At 36.2% G+C, this 15045-nt stretch overlaps 1 protein-coding gene across 2 annotated transcripts in view; it reads right to left on the bottom strand.

The window, feature by feature from the left end:
• The window catches only part of LOC125253281 (vimentin), a 30489-nt gene extending 17073 nt beyond the window's left edge, over positions 1–13416 (bottom strand). Inside the window, exons 1-3 of one of the 2 annotated variants that reach the window (XM_048167200.1) lie at positions 13101–13416; positions 12398–12589; positions 8434–8528 (exon numbers count right to left, since the gene is read on the bottom strand). The gene's annotated coding sequence lies outside the window, so the exon portion shown is untranslated. The remainder of the gene's footprint in view (positions 1–8433; positions 8529–12397; positions 12590–13100) is intronic. The other variant, XM_048167202.1, reaches the window with a different exon arrangement.
• Positions 13417–15045: the final 1629 nt, after the last annotated feature.

Here is a 15045-nt window from a genome sequence, read left to right on the forward strand (position 1 = left end):
CTGTGTGGGAAAGAGTGTGTGTTGTGTGTGTGTGTGTGTGAGAGTGTGTGTGAGAGTGTGTGTGAGAGTGTGTGTGAGAGTGTGTGTGAGAGTGTGTACTTGACCAGCGAGCAAAGAAGGGACATTTTTCAAGTCTCCATGCTTTAAATCATGTTAAAATCAAGTAAAAAACGCTCTGATGAATTTTTATCATTTTTGGCCAAGTGGGGTCCGACAGGTGTGTGTGTGTGTGTGTGTGTGTGTGTGTTTAAGCTCATGCTCAGCAGCGCCCCTGTAGGCTGGAGCAGGAACTGCAATGATGGCCCATTAACACACACATTAACAGGAAACTTTTTTTTTTTTTTTTTAACTATTATGCCAATTATATATATTTTTTATTATTATCTTCATTATTTTTTCACTCTAAGACAATTAACAAAATATTAGTATGAATATTATTTAGCCAGAAATTATTTAGGTTACACTTTATTTTAAAGGGAACCCCTGATATTAAGACTTAATATAACGTAAATGATGTCTCTTACTGAAATATGTAGTAAAAACCCATGAAAGATTTTCATTATTTAAAAAATCCATGACATATTTGGACCGATTTGACAATTTTGTTTGTGTTCTATGTCGATGACGTCAAATGCTCTCGTGATCGACTGACACAGTCATATTGCTTTTATATCTCTGAATATAATAAACGACGCCACATTGTGCAGCTTTTGCTTGTCATTTTCAGTCGAAGGCCAACAAGAGAAGTGATGTAAGTCTTTCCTGCTTTACTAGAGATAAGAGGAGAAAAGAATGGGAAGTTGTGATGAATGTGGATGAATAAAACTTCCTAAAGACTTACATCACTTCTCTTGTTGGCCTTCGACTGAAAATGACAAGCAAAAGCTGCACAATGTGGCGTCGTATATTATATTCTGAGTTGTGTTGTGGTAAAAATATCAACAGGGTAATGTCAGTATCAGTGAGAGAAATCAGGGCCGGAGTCTCAATTCACGACGACTATATTAAAATAATGTAATTAAAACCTCAGTATGTTCTCTACAGCCTTGTAATTAATTGTATTTTACAAAAATAATAATGATTTTATAATGTGAACCATTGATTCATTCTCTAGCCATCTAGTGGCTGTAGTTAACAATTCATGTTATTTTAATTTTTTTTAAAGTGTTTGCTTTCCAGTAGATGGCAGCATTCATCCACTAAACCCTGGCACATTTTTCATGTCTATCACTGTGAATGAAACTGAAAAATGTAGATTTTTATTAAAGTGGATTTAAAGGTACAATATGTAATAATTTTGTCCGCTAGAGGTCGCTAGAGGCCTATTCAAAACAAAGGCGTAGCTTGATGATGGCAAGTTTTAGAGCAGAATCTTGGGACATGTGGTCTCCACCTCAACGGATAGTGCAAAAGAATAGGGATTGGACTCGGGAAGAAATCATGTTCATGGATGTGATTATTAACGTTACTGTAGTGTGAAGCAGAGCAGGAGCGAGTGTTGTGGAGCTGAACGAGGAGCTGGAGCGATTGATCAACACACGCCTCACGAGCAGCGGGACTTTTATTATGACACAGTCGCCTTTTCCGGTCATGAGTATGAGGTAACGCAGCTCTGTTTATCATATTAGATACATTTGAGAGTGTTGAAAATGATGTTATAACGTTACTCTGTGCGTTCGCTTGGCGGCTGCTGTGAGACACTGTTACACACTGCAGTAAGATAGATCGATTTTACAATATCATATTAAATGCTGGATGATTGTGTTGATAAATGACATGCAATTAATTTTAAAACGTATTGTATGATGGAGAAAATGCTGTATTACTGTTACTAAAAATAAAGCTGCATCTGATTATGCTATGTTAGCTACTTCACAAAAACTTCACATATCCATTTACATATATTATATATATCTTCCAAGGGGTTTTTTCCCTCCTAGGACTTTTTTCCCAGTGTTAGCACGCTGTGTTTTTCTCCTAGGGGGTTTTTTCCACCCCTGGGAGTCAGCCGACATTGGCTTAATGTAGCACCATCTTGTATATGTTACATATTACCACGCTTGTTTGTACAGCTTATTTTTAACCACTTCTCTTTTTTCTGTGCTTCTAATACAAAGCGCTATATAAATAAATTTGACTTGACTTGACTTGACAAAATAGTGTTTTCTCTGAGGCGTGGTAAAGAATGGTACTCGCAAAAAATCAAGACAATTAGATTTAAACAAAAACATGTTGAGCTATATAACAATAATTAGTTTTCTGTCTATAAATATATCAAAACAGTTGTTCCCTTGTCTATTAAAACATGTAAATATTAAAGCGTCTTTGGTGTTTCCATGGTTTCTACAAAATAAACTGGAAACCGAGAGTAACGCGGATATGACGCCATTGACAGGCGACTCCTCACATGTTAAAATTGCAGTTTTCTCACGATTTACAAATAGTTTCAAACATTTGGAATATTGTAAGTACTCAAGTGAACAAAATATATAACACTGGACTAGTGGTTTTTGGATATTTTACTGCAAAGATATTACATATTGTACCTTTAACATAAAATTTAACTCTGACCAGGTTAATTTACCCACAGAGTGACATGACATCATTAATGAGCGGTAAAAACCCCATTGCACATACATTTTTTTCCCTGCCCCTTGCGAGATGCCGCCCGGGCCGTTGCTCGTGTCACCCATGCCTAAATCCGTCACTGACTGGTTCTAAGGAAAAAGTTAGGCTACTCAGTAGTGCCATGACAACACCGGCCCATCGGGAATTCTCCCGGTGCTCCCGATTAGCCAATCCGGGCCCGAATGCAACCATTTGACGTCATCGACATAGATAAACAAAACGGCGCCCCCCGTTGTCCAAAATATGTATAAACGATGTGGAAATTAAATCTACTACATATTTCAGTAAGAGACATTATTTACGTTATATTAAACCATGCAATTCTTAACATCAGGGGTTCAATTTAAGGTGTGTGTGTGTGTGTGTGAGTGTGTGTGTGAGTGTGTGTGTGTGTGTGTGTGTGAGTGTGTGTGTGTGAGTGTGTGTGTGTGAGAGTGTGTGTGTGTGTGTGAGTGTGTGTGTGTGTGAGTGTGTGTGTGTGTGAGTGTGTGTGTGTGTGTGAGTGTGTGTGTGTGTGTGTGTGTGTGTGTGTGTGTGTGTGAGTGTGTGTGTGAGTGTGAGTGTGTGTGTGTGTGTGTGTGAGTGTGTGTGTGTGTGTGTGTGTGTGTGAGTGTGTGTGTGAGTGTGTGTGTGTGTGTGTGTGTGTGTGTGTGAGTGTGTGTGTGTGAGTGTGTGTGTGTGAGAGTGTGTGTGTGTGTGTGAGTGTGTGTGTGTGTGTGAGTGTGTGTGTGTGTGTGTGTGTGTGAGTGTGTGTGTGTGTGAGTGTGTGTGTGTGTGTGAGTGTGTGTGTGTGTGAGTGTGTGTGTGTGTGTGAGTGTGTGTGTGAGTGTGTGTGTGTGAGAGTGTGTGTGTGTGTGTGAGTGTGTGTGTGTGTGTGTGTGTGTGTGAGTGTGTGTGTGTGTGAGTGTGTGTGTGTGTGTGAGTGTGTGTGTGTGTGTGTGTGTGTGTGTGTGTGAGTGTGTGTGTGTGTGTGAGTGTGTGTGTGAGTGTGTGTGTGTGAGAGTGTGTGTGTGTGTGTGAGTGTGTGTGTGTGTGTGTGTGTGTGAGTGTGTGTGTGTGTGAGTGTGTGTGTGTGTGTGAGTGTGTGTGTGTGTGTGAGTGTGTGTGTGTGTGAGTGTGTGTGTGTGTGTGTGTGTGTGTGTGTGTGTGTGTGTGTGGGTGTGTGTGTGTGTGTGAGTGTGTGTGTGTGTGTGTGTGAGTGTGTGTGTGTGTGAGTGTGTGTGTGTGTGTGTGAGTGTGTGTGTGTGTGTGTGTGTGTGTGTGAGTGTGTGTGTGTGTGAGTGTGTGTGTGTGTGTGTGTGTGTGTGTGTGTGTGTGTGTGTGTGTGGTGTGTGTGTGTGTGTGTGTGTGTGTGTGTGTGTGTGTGTGTGGTGTGTGTGTGTGTGTGTGTGTGTGTGTGTGTGTGTGTGTGTGTGTGTGGGTGTGTGTGTGTGTGTGTGTGAGGAGAAGAGATGGAGACACACAGAACCGCTCTGTTTAAACAAACATGAATTTCTCTAGTCAGCGTCTTGTTATTCTTCTAGTAATAATCGTGTGTGTTTATGTGACACTGATCTCACAGATGGCCGCGTCTCATCAGAGACAGTTCACCACAACACACACACACTCACACACACACACACACACACACACACACACACACACACACACTCACACACACACACACACACACACACACACTTTGGTGAGCATTGAAAAATCCAACTATTCCAACCTTTTGACTTGTACAGTAAATATATGTATCATTTGCAGTTTTGCTCTTGATTATCAGTGTTTTATCATATCAGTCTCAAACGGTTGTAACTTTCAGCACAAACGAGTCCACGTTTATATGATTTGACTTTCATTATATTTCATCACTGCAGCTCATTAACGGTCCTGACGCGCTCTTCATTAGACGCAAATAGAGCTTTTATTGTTATTCATATTAGCAATATCAAATAAAAGCCTCGTCTGCATGTTTTACGACGGCGTTTGAGTGGATTCTGGTGTCTGTTCGCTCTGGACTTTCCCCTGGAATCAGCAAACGTGTAAAAGCCCGAGTGTTTTTCTGCAGCCTCACATAAAATAAAGCCTGACAGTTAATGTGACTCGTCTAGACGATATTTTCAGCATTAGTGCAAGTGGCTAATTAGTATTTTATTGTCCAAACCGACCGGGTCTTTTTCCCTCCTCGTATTTTCCTCCAGTCTCTTTGTTTTTCCAAATGTTGTCGTTCAGTCTGAGTGTGCGAGGCTTGAGTTCAGATATTCTCAACTTCAGCATTCACAAGTAATGAATAATGCACAATATTTTGGAAATTAAACTTTTTTCATGTTGAATATCCAGTTTCCCTCAGAAAAACAAGTGGGTTGTGAAAGCTGTTTTACATTACAAGACTTACAGTTACATTAGTATCAGTTACCAAAGACTCGTCCCTCGGTGTGTATGAAGACGTTTACACACATCATGTGGATCATGTTTCAGATATGATGATGACGATGATGATACTTTCACAATAGTTGCGTATTCTAACATTAATTTGCGTTTCTGCCCATTTTCCTGTTGGACAGCTATTGAAAGTCAATGAGAAACATACATTAATGCACACTGAAGAAGCTTGTTTCTGCCACAGAATAAAAAATATAAGAGGTAATTGCAACTTTTTATTGTACAATTCTGACATTTTTCTTGGAATTCCAAGTTTATATCTCACAATTCTAACATGTTTTTTTTTTCAGAATTTATAACTCGCAATACTGACATTTTTTTCTGAATTCTGAGTTTACATCTTACGATTTAGACTTTAAAATTCACAGTTGTGAGTTTATATCTCGCAATTTTTTAACAATTCCGAGTTTATATTTTGCAATTCTGACTTTTATCTCATAATTACACATTTATATCTCACAAATCTGACATTTTTCACAACTGTTTATATTTCGCAATGACATTTTTCACAATTCTGAGTTTATATCTCGCAACATTAGAAAAAATGTTCAAAATTCCAAGTTTACATTTCATAATTCTGACTTTTATCTCATAATTGCGAGTTTATATTTTGAGTTTATTCCGAGTTTATATTTCGCAATTCTGACATTTTTTCCACAATTGCAAGTTTATATTTTGCAATTCAGATTTTTTTCGCAATTGCGAGTTTATATTTTGCAATTCTGACTTTTTTTTCCAATTCCGAGTTTATATTTTGCAATTCTGACTTTTTTTCCAATTCCGAGTTTATATTTTGCAATTCTGACTTTTTTGCAATAGCGAGTTCATATCTTGCAATTCTGACTTTTTTGTAATTGCGAGTTCATATTTTGCAATTGCGAGTTTATATTCTGCAATTCTAACTTTTTTTTCCAATTCCGAGTTTATATTTTGCAATTCTGACTTTTTTTTCCAATTGCGAGTTTATATTTTGCAATTCTGACTTTTTTTGCAATTGTGAGTTTATATTCTGCAATTCTGACTTTTTTTTCCAATTCCGAGTTTATATTTTGCAATTCTGACTTTTTTTTCCAATTCCGAGTTTATATTTTGCAATTCTGACTTTTTTTTCCAATTCCGAGTTTATATTTTGCAATTCTGACTTTTTATTCCAATTGCGAGTTTATATTTTGCAATTCTGACTTTTTTTGCAATTGCGAGTTTATATTTTGCAATTCTGACTTTTTTTTCCAATTCCGAGTTTATATTTTGCAATTCTGACTTTTTATTCCAATTGCGAGTTTATATTTTGCAATTCTGACTTTTTTTGCAATTGCGAGTTTATATTTTGCAATTCTGACTTTTTTTTCCAATTCCGAGTTTATATTCTGCAATTCTGACTTTTTTTTCCAATTCCGAGTTTATATTTTGCAATTCTGACTTTTTATTCCAATTGCGAGTTTATATTTTGCAATTCTGACTTTTTTTGCAATTGCGAGTTTATATTTTGCAATTCTGACTTTTTTTGCAATTGCGAGTTTATATTTTGCAATTCTGACATTTTTTTCCAATTCCGAGTTTATATTTTGCAATTCTGACTTTTTTTCCAATTCCGAGTTTATATTTTGCAATTCTGACTTTTTTTCCAATCGCGAGTTTATATTTCACAATTCTGACTTTTTTCGCAATTATGAGTTTATATTTTGCAATTCTGACTTTTTTTGCAATTGCAAGTTTATATTTTGCAATTCTGACTTTTTCCACAATTGCAAGTTTATATTTTTTATATTTTATATTGTTTCCATAGAGATATTCTGTAGCATGAGGTTGAAAATAACCCAGTCCTGATGATTCCTAGCATTACAGAGAAATACTACAGTAAACTACCAGTACCGATGGTTTAAATCTGTGTGTGTGTGTGTGTCTCTTGTTCGGTGATATATTTGAACCAACGTATTTTCTCAAGGGAACAAACTGTTGATAATTACAAGAGGTATGTGCATGTTTCGCACGCTTGTAATTGGTCAGTGGTGAAGATTCTCCAGATTTTTGGGTTTGTTCAGAGTGAACACAAGCTCTACAGACCTGATGCGTGTTTCAGGACGAACCTGATTCTTTTTAATCTTGTTTCTCGTGCTCTAAACTTCATGAGCAAATGATTCCTGAATCTGTTTTCTACTCGAGCAAAACAGGAGTTATCAAAGTGGGCCGCAAGGGAGAGCAAGGAAATGTTTAAGAGAAAAACAATGAAACATAATAAATAATATTATTCTGACCCTATTGGCAGATGTTTGTTCTTATTTTAAGCACAAACTCAATTAATTTTGATTCATTTTTCAGACTTATCTTCAGTCATTTCTCTTCTCCAGTAAATGTATCAGAAACACTGAGGAAGAACGTAATTTTTTGCAGTGCAGATGCATTAAAAATTTTAGGATGGTCCCTTGCATGAGGATTGTCATATTCTGGGGGTTTGTGGATCTAAAAGACTGAAACCCCTGATCTAGAATCCAGTGCAGATGAAAGGCCCTGCAGTAAATGAGCAGAAATCAAGAGTGCTGCTCTGGTTTAAACCACCAGAAGCTTAAAATAAGTCTGGAGTTTAATGAGTGGTCTGAACGCGGCGGAGACCCTGTATTTATTCACCCCGACGCACACATCAACAACATCAAACTGACAGTAAAAACTGTTTGTAGTTTGAGATTTTCAATGCTGAAACATTCACATACTCTATGCATGTGTATGTATGGGGTTAAACACACACACCCTCGTATGACTTTCTTCTGTAAACACAAGAGCAGATGTTCAGTATAATTGTGAATATATGTGATAAATAGTTTTATAATGCAAATATCTAAACATTCTCAAATCAAGATACGTTTACTGTAAAAGCAAAATGAGTGAAGATATTAACTCTTGTTTTTTTGAAAAGCAAGCCTTTTGCTTGAAACAAGAACAATTCAAAGTTTATTTTTCCGACTCCATTGGCAGATATTTGCAAAAACTCACTTAAATTTGATGCATTTTTCAGACAACAAGTCTTAATTTCAGAAGTCTTTTCTCTTTTCCAGTAAATGTATCTTGATTTAAGAATGTTTAGATATTTGTGCTGGAAAACAAGACAAAAGTATTGAGGAAGAACATCAATTTTTTTTGCAGTACTTTCTCTTTACAAGCTGTAATTACTCGTTTAAACAATGTCAGGACAGTATGGTCTGTTCATTATAAACCACAACTTGATGTTACTTAATCCTGTTGACACACATTCACACCTTGGGTGTGGTTTTACCTTTCACTCTCTCTCTCTTGCTGACTCACGTGTGTGTGTGTGTGTGTGTGTGTGTGTGTGTGTGTGTAGATGTACAAGTCGCCGGAAGCGTCTCGCCCCGCGTTCACCTTGTGTGACTGCGCCGCTCCTCGCCGACAGATGATGCAAGATATTGTGGCGTCTCACCCAGATCTCACCACTCGGATCCGGACATGCAAATGGCCTAGAAAAGCAAGATAAAATAATTAATCACCTCACCTTTATGTGAGTATGTTTTACAAGAAAATACTTAATCCAATGTGTTATTTGCTGTTTCTTTGTAATTTTATTTTAATATAGCAAGATCTGAGCTAAAATTGTTTCAAAATAAATCCTCACAGTGCAACAAGCCCCAACAAACACTAATGTTTAATAATTGCTCCAAATCATATTTTAAAACGTATGCTGAAGAAAAAAATGACTTTGAAACTATTTTTACTCCGAAATTGCTAATAAATTTCACATGTAATTACAAAGAAATGGAAAGTAACAAATTAAAATATAGCTGCAAGCATCAATTACGGGGTCAAGCCGAATAAGAGCAGAAAATGAAATATTTGTGGACATCTGTGTTCATGAGGTTAGGATAAAGCTGTATAATTACATCAGTTAAAGCACTAATAACATGGTTTATAACTTCTGAGCAGTAGGTGGCGCTATGACCAAACTCTGCATGCACCCTCAAGTCATGCCTGTGATGACCTAACACTTCACAAAACATGGCCTCGATGAATCATACCAAGTTTCGTAATGATACGTTCATGCATTTGTAAAACAACATTTTATGACAAAATTCAAAACGGCCGATGCCCAAAATGGCCGACCAAAGAAAATTGAATATTGTTGGAATTGTTGGTAGCCATTTTTCCTAACTCGGCACCACTAGGTGGCGCTGTGACGATACTGTGCATCTACCCCCAAGTCATGCCTGTAATGACATATTCCAAGTTTGGTGTCAATACACCAAATCATTACGAAGATACCGCATCAAATCCATTTTTGTGTCAAATTAGTTGACACTCTATACGAGAACGGATTGGCCGATCAAAAATCTTTTAATAACTATTTTCCTGGAGTGTGATTTGATGCTACATTCCAAATTTCAGGAGTTTGAAAAAGTAGTTTTTTTGGAAAATTCAAAATGGAGGAAAAATTTTCCATGTTTAAAAGCTCCACTTTTAATTCATGAACTGAACTGGCCACAACACACAGGAAGTTGAATTGGGATGACAGGAAGAGGAAATCACTACACGGTAACATTAATGCACTGACTTCCATTATAAATGCATTCGCTGAAAACACTATTTCTGTTGTGTTGCTCTTTTACAAACTGTAAGATGAATTAAAATGAAGTTTTCTAGATAAAAAGTATCAAATGTGGAACTATTATTAACTGTTAATTTTGATCACAGATCTGAACTGAAATGGCTGCAACTCATGAATGAAAGAAGATTATAGTGAAAGCAGATCTAAACATCTTTTACTTTACACAAATATATTAGGGATACATGATATATCGGTATCGGCCAATATATTTTATGCTATTGGCCTGATAAGCAAATTTGGCCGATATATTAAAGCCGATAAATAATGGATTATTTCCTTCAGCTGAGACACTTCAGATACACACGGTTCACTATGATGGCTTTGAATTACTTTAAATATGATTAAAATAACTGAAAATACAGTTAAGTGCAACATACATTGTGTGCTTGGGACATGGCTTTTAATAGTGAAACTTTTGTTTTGGTAATCAGGCTCTCAAAAATTATATAAAAATTTTTGATTTAGATTTATTGGCCAATATATTGGTTATTGGCTTTCAAATATAAAGAATTATCGGTTATCGGTATCGGCCAAAATTTGAGACTTTTGTTTTTGTAATCAGGCTCTCAAAAATTATATAAAAATATTTTTATTTAGATTTATTTTCCAATATATCAGTTATCGGCTTTCAAATATAAAGAATTATCGGTTATCGGTATCGGCCAAAATTTGAGACTTTTGTTTTTGTAATCAGGCTCTCAAAAATTATATAAAAATATTTTTATTTAGATTTATTTTCCAATATATCAGTTATCGGCTTTCAAATATAAAGAATTATCGGTTATCGGTATCGGCCAAAATTTGAGACTTTTGTTTTTGTAATCAGGCTCTCAAAAATTATATAAAAATATTTTTATTTAGATTTATTTTCCAATATATCAGTTATCGGCTTTCAAATATAAAGAATTATCGGTATCGGCCAAAATTTGAGACTTTTGTTTTTGTAATCAGGCTCTCAAAAAATTACATAAAAATATTTTTATTTAGATTTATTTTCCAATATATCAGTTATCGGCTTTCAAATATAAAGAATCATCGGTTATCGGTATCGGCCAAAATTTGAGACTTTTGTTTTTGTAATCAGGCTCTCAAAAATGATATAATTTTTTTTTTATTTAGATTTATTGGCCAATATATTGGTTGTCGGCTTTCAAATATAAAGAATTATCGGTATCGGCCAAAATTTGAGACTTTTGTTTTTGTAATCAGGCTCTCAAAAATTATATAAAAATATTTTTATTTAGATTTATTTTCCAATATATCAGTTATCGGCTTTCAAATATAAAGAATTATCGGTATCGGCCAAAATTTGAGACTTTTGTTTTTGTAATCAGGCTCTCAAAAAATTACATAAAAATATTTTTTCATTTAGATTTATTTTCCAATATATCAATTATCGGCTTTCAAATATAAAGAATCATCGGTTATCGGTATCGGCCAAAATTTGAGACTTTTGTTTTTGTAATCAGGCTCTCAAAAATGATATAATTTTTTTTTTATTTAGATTTATTGGCCAATATATTGGTTGTCGGCTTTCAAATATAAAGAATTATCGGTTATCGGCCAAAATTTGAGACTTTTGTTTTTGTAATCAGGCTCTCAAAAATTATATAAAAATATTTTTATTTAGATTTATTTTCCAATATATCAGTTATCGGCTTTCAAATATAAAGAATTATCAGTTATCATTATCGACCATTTTTATATCGGTGCATCCCTACAAAATATGTTTTACAAAATAATTTGAAATTGCTAGAAAATCAAAGCCATATCCAAGTTGTGTTACAAATTCGAGTCATCAGAAAAATTGTGCCACAAACATTTTTTAAAGCACCTTTTTTATGGCAAAGCAATATCCAATTTCAACATGATTCATTATAATGATTACTAAAATATGTGATAAAGGAGGGGAAAGGCAAAAAAACAAGACTGACAGTTAACAAACAAACTTAAAACGTTGTTCTTCAAATCTCTGACCCAGAAGTAAATGAAAGGTTGTGTTCTCAGCACAAATAATCAGATAAATGTTCATGACGGAGTGTGTTGTCAGATGTGGGCATACTCATCTTCGATGACCTTCACTGATATTTACAGAGATTATCAGAGTTATTCAAGAGCTTTGGCCAACTGAATGTGTCATTATTTCATAACTGAACTGAAGAGTCTCAGCGGGACTCCAGATATTTGAGCTCAGCGGACTGTGACCTCTTTATACCGGGGCGTTACTCATGAAAATCATAACACATTTAAAGCATTTCAGCAGAAACCTTTAGATCAAAAGATTAACTTTAAGATCAAGATTAACAAACTGCACTGACTGTATAATGTTGCTTAAAAATGGTGGTTTAGAACAGAAATGAAGAGCGATCAGATCCGCCCGTGACTCTCATCTGACACATAGTGGGACAATTAAATGCTTCAATCCAAAATGCGCACAGCATCTTAGATGAGAGCGAGAAAGAGGGAAAAACCGGCAGATGTCAGCTCAGGTGGAAGCGGATCCTCTCAGTCAGCAGATGGAAGTGTGGAAAAGCATCACAGAGGGAATTCTGCTCTAAAAACAGACTGAACGGAAGAGATGGAGCGAGACATGCTCTGTCAACACAGTCTGACATAAAGATCCAGATAGAAGAACAATAGTGGATCTGCTCCAAACACAGACCACACTGAATACACTGATAAGAGAATGAAACTCTCCAACACTTTATTGAAACGAGGCCGGCGAACCTGCGGCACTGAGTCTGGCATCAGCTCGTGAAAGCGAAGGGGTTCAGGCTTGCCAGCGGAAGCCTTCCTCCACAGGCCGATCTATTCCTGGACGTCTCCTCTCAGTCCACTGGCTCCGCTTCACGGGATTCACAGGTGCTCCATATTTAGACGCACCTGATATAGAAACATCTCCAGGTGGTGCAGCTACATCTGTGGCAACAAGACGGAACAAATATTATTTTATTATAGTTTAACCAACACTAAAAACCACTTGGGAAAAAAGTCAACTCATTTTATTTAAGCTAGTTGCCAAGGCAACATTTATTTTCATTTAGTTTAAAGGCTATTAATAATTTTTTTTTATTGCCTTTGTGTGAACAGCTTGTAACGAAACTTAAAAAACGAGTCCTCCCCCGACTTCCTAGGTTGTCTATGAAAGCCTGTATAATGATTTTTATGTGAAGGACTCGGGACGGTTTTCCCGGGAAAATCAAAAGATTGTGACGGTTACGCGCGCTCCCGAGAGCCCCTCTTCCGTTCAGTCGCACATGAAACGAATGACGAAAGAGCCATTCTGACCTGTAATGTCAACGTGTCAAGCAAAGGGATTAATTTAAACTATCACATAGCCACATCTATATAGTCTCAAATATGCTTTATAATCTAAAAACTATATATTAGTTTATAATATAAACTGTCATAACAGTGTAATTTTAATTACCTCATCTGTCGACAGGATGCCGGTGAATCGCAGAGCTGGTGTAAACATATCCACATCGATCAGATGCTTTCTGAACTGCCGTTTCTCACCGCTGACATTTTTGTTGCGTTTGTTTTGTTATCGCGAGGAAAGCGCGCGCAGCACATATTTACATATTCATCTAACCGTCGCTCTCAGCAGCGTCCGTGGTTCGTTAACAGTATATCGCTGCAAAGGTATTTCCAACTTCTTTTTACTTCTAAGCAAAGAAATTCGTTGTGAGAATATCGGGACCTTGAATGAATCACATTCAGTCTCTTGTGCGTTACGTGTGCACGTGACAGTGCGAGCTCGAGCAGTAAATTGCTGCTGCAGTTCACTTAACGGCCACCGGTGTCGCTAATAACAAGGATTTCTGTATTCTACACACAGGCCAAGCAAAATATAATTTTCTACTTCAGTTCTTTTGTCTTGTTTTCCAGCACAGATATCTAAACATTCCTAAATTAAGATACATTTACTGGAGAAGCAAAATGACTGAATATATCAATATAGAAATGTATCAGAATTATGTGACTAAAACGAGAAAATTATCTGCCAGTGGTGTCAGAAAAATAAACTTAATTTACAGGGAATTTTATTTATATTTCTGACCACAGATATTTTTTCTTGTTTTAATTTTGTTACATATTTCAGTAAACAAGACTTAATATTTTCAGTCCTTTTTCTCCAGTAAATGTATCTTGATTTAAGAATGTTTAGATATTTGTACTGGAAAACAAGACAGAAATACTGAGGAAGAATATCATTTATTGCAGTGTAGACATAAAAACATTAACTAATAAAAATTATAAATACACACAACACCAAAATGACTAAAACTTTAACTAAAAATTTAAATAAAAAAATAATGTTTTAATTAGTCAAAATATTACAAAAACAGATGAATATAAATATAGAATAATATAAAATATACTATTAAATATACTATTATAAAAAATATAACTAAAATAACACTGGTTTTGACTGATATAATTGATTATTAAGTGTGAAAACAAACATTTTCTTAATTTTTCAATGATTAAGGGGCCATTCACATAACGTGTCTTTTGCGCGCGCTAGTTCGTTATTTCAAATGTAGGCGCGCGGCAAGTGCACTCATAATTGGTCGCGACACACATGCGGTGCGGCACGCTCATTTTTTCCAGGCGCGCCTATACCGCGGCAAGATGAAAGCATCTCAACTTTTCAGAATGGCGCAAGTGCACCGCAGGTCATGTGACAAGAACCAACCAATCAGCTTCGGCCTTTCCATGCGTTTTTAGACGTGACATGTGAATGGCCCCTAAGACATTGATTTTCAAAATTTATATCGTTTTTTAAAACATAATTCTGAGAAATGCAGAAAGTGGACCGTACCAAGCACCAAAACACACTTGTAACCAATCTGCAGTAAGGGGCGTGTCCACTCATTAGGGGGGAGGTGCTTGTGTTGCATAGCGTGTTTGTGAATATGGGGGCGGGGCTATAAAGATAGGAGCGTGATCCATTTGGGTATTTTCAATATCAACAGTGTTTCTCAGAAATCGTTTACTGCACCTTAAGCCAATGACTAACTCACGAAATGAGGAATCAGCTCGTGCATAATACAGAGAGAACTGATAAAAAGAAAACAAACCAAAATACAAAATAAATATCATAATATCATAAATGGAATGATCCTGCAACACTGATAATTGCAAACACATTTTTATGTATTATGTATCAGGAAATCCGCTCCAAATTTCTCTCCTGGCGTGGAAATAAAGTTGTGTGCGTTTGTATCAGGGTGTAATTGGAAACACGCTGCAGGATGAGCCGTAAATTATGTTTCTTTGGCCCCATAAAGTGGATCGTTCTGGCTGCTTCCCGCTGTTGTTATCATCATACAGAGGGCCTGACCCGTAAATGACAGATATTCAAATAT

Source organism: Megalobrama amblycephala, linkage group LG18 (genome assembly GCF_018812025.1).
Source record: "Megalobrama amblycephala isolate DHTTF-2021 linkage group LG18, ASM1881202v1, whole genome shotgun sequence".
Lineage (NCBI taxonomy): Eukaryota > Metazoa > Chordata > Actinopteri > Cypriniformes > Xenocyprididae > Megalobrama > Megalobrama amblycephala.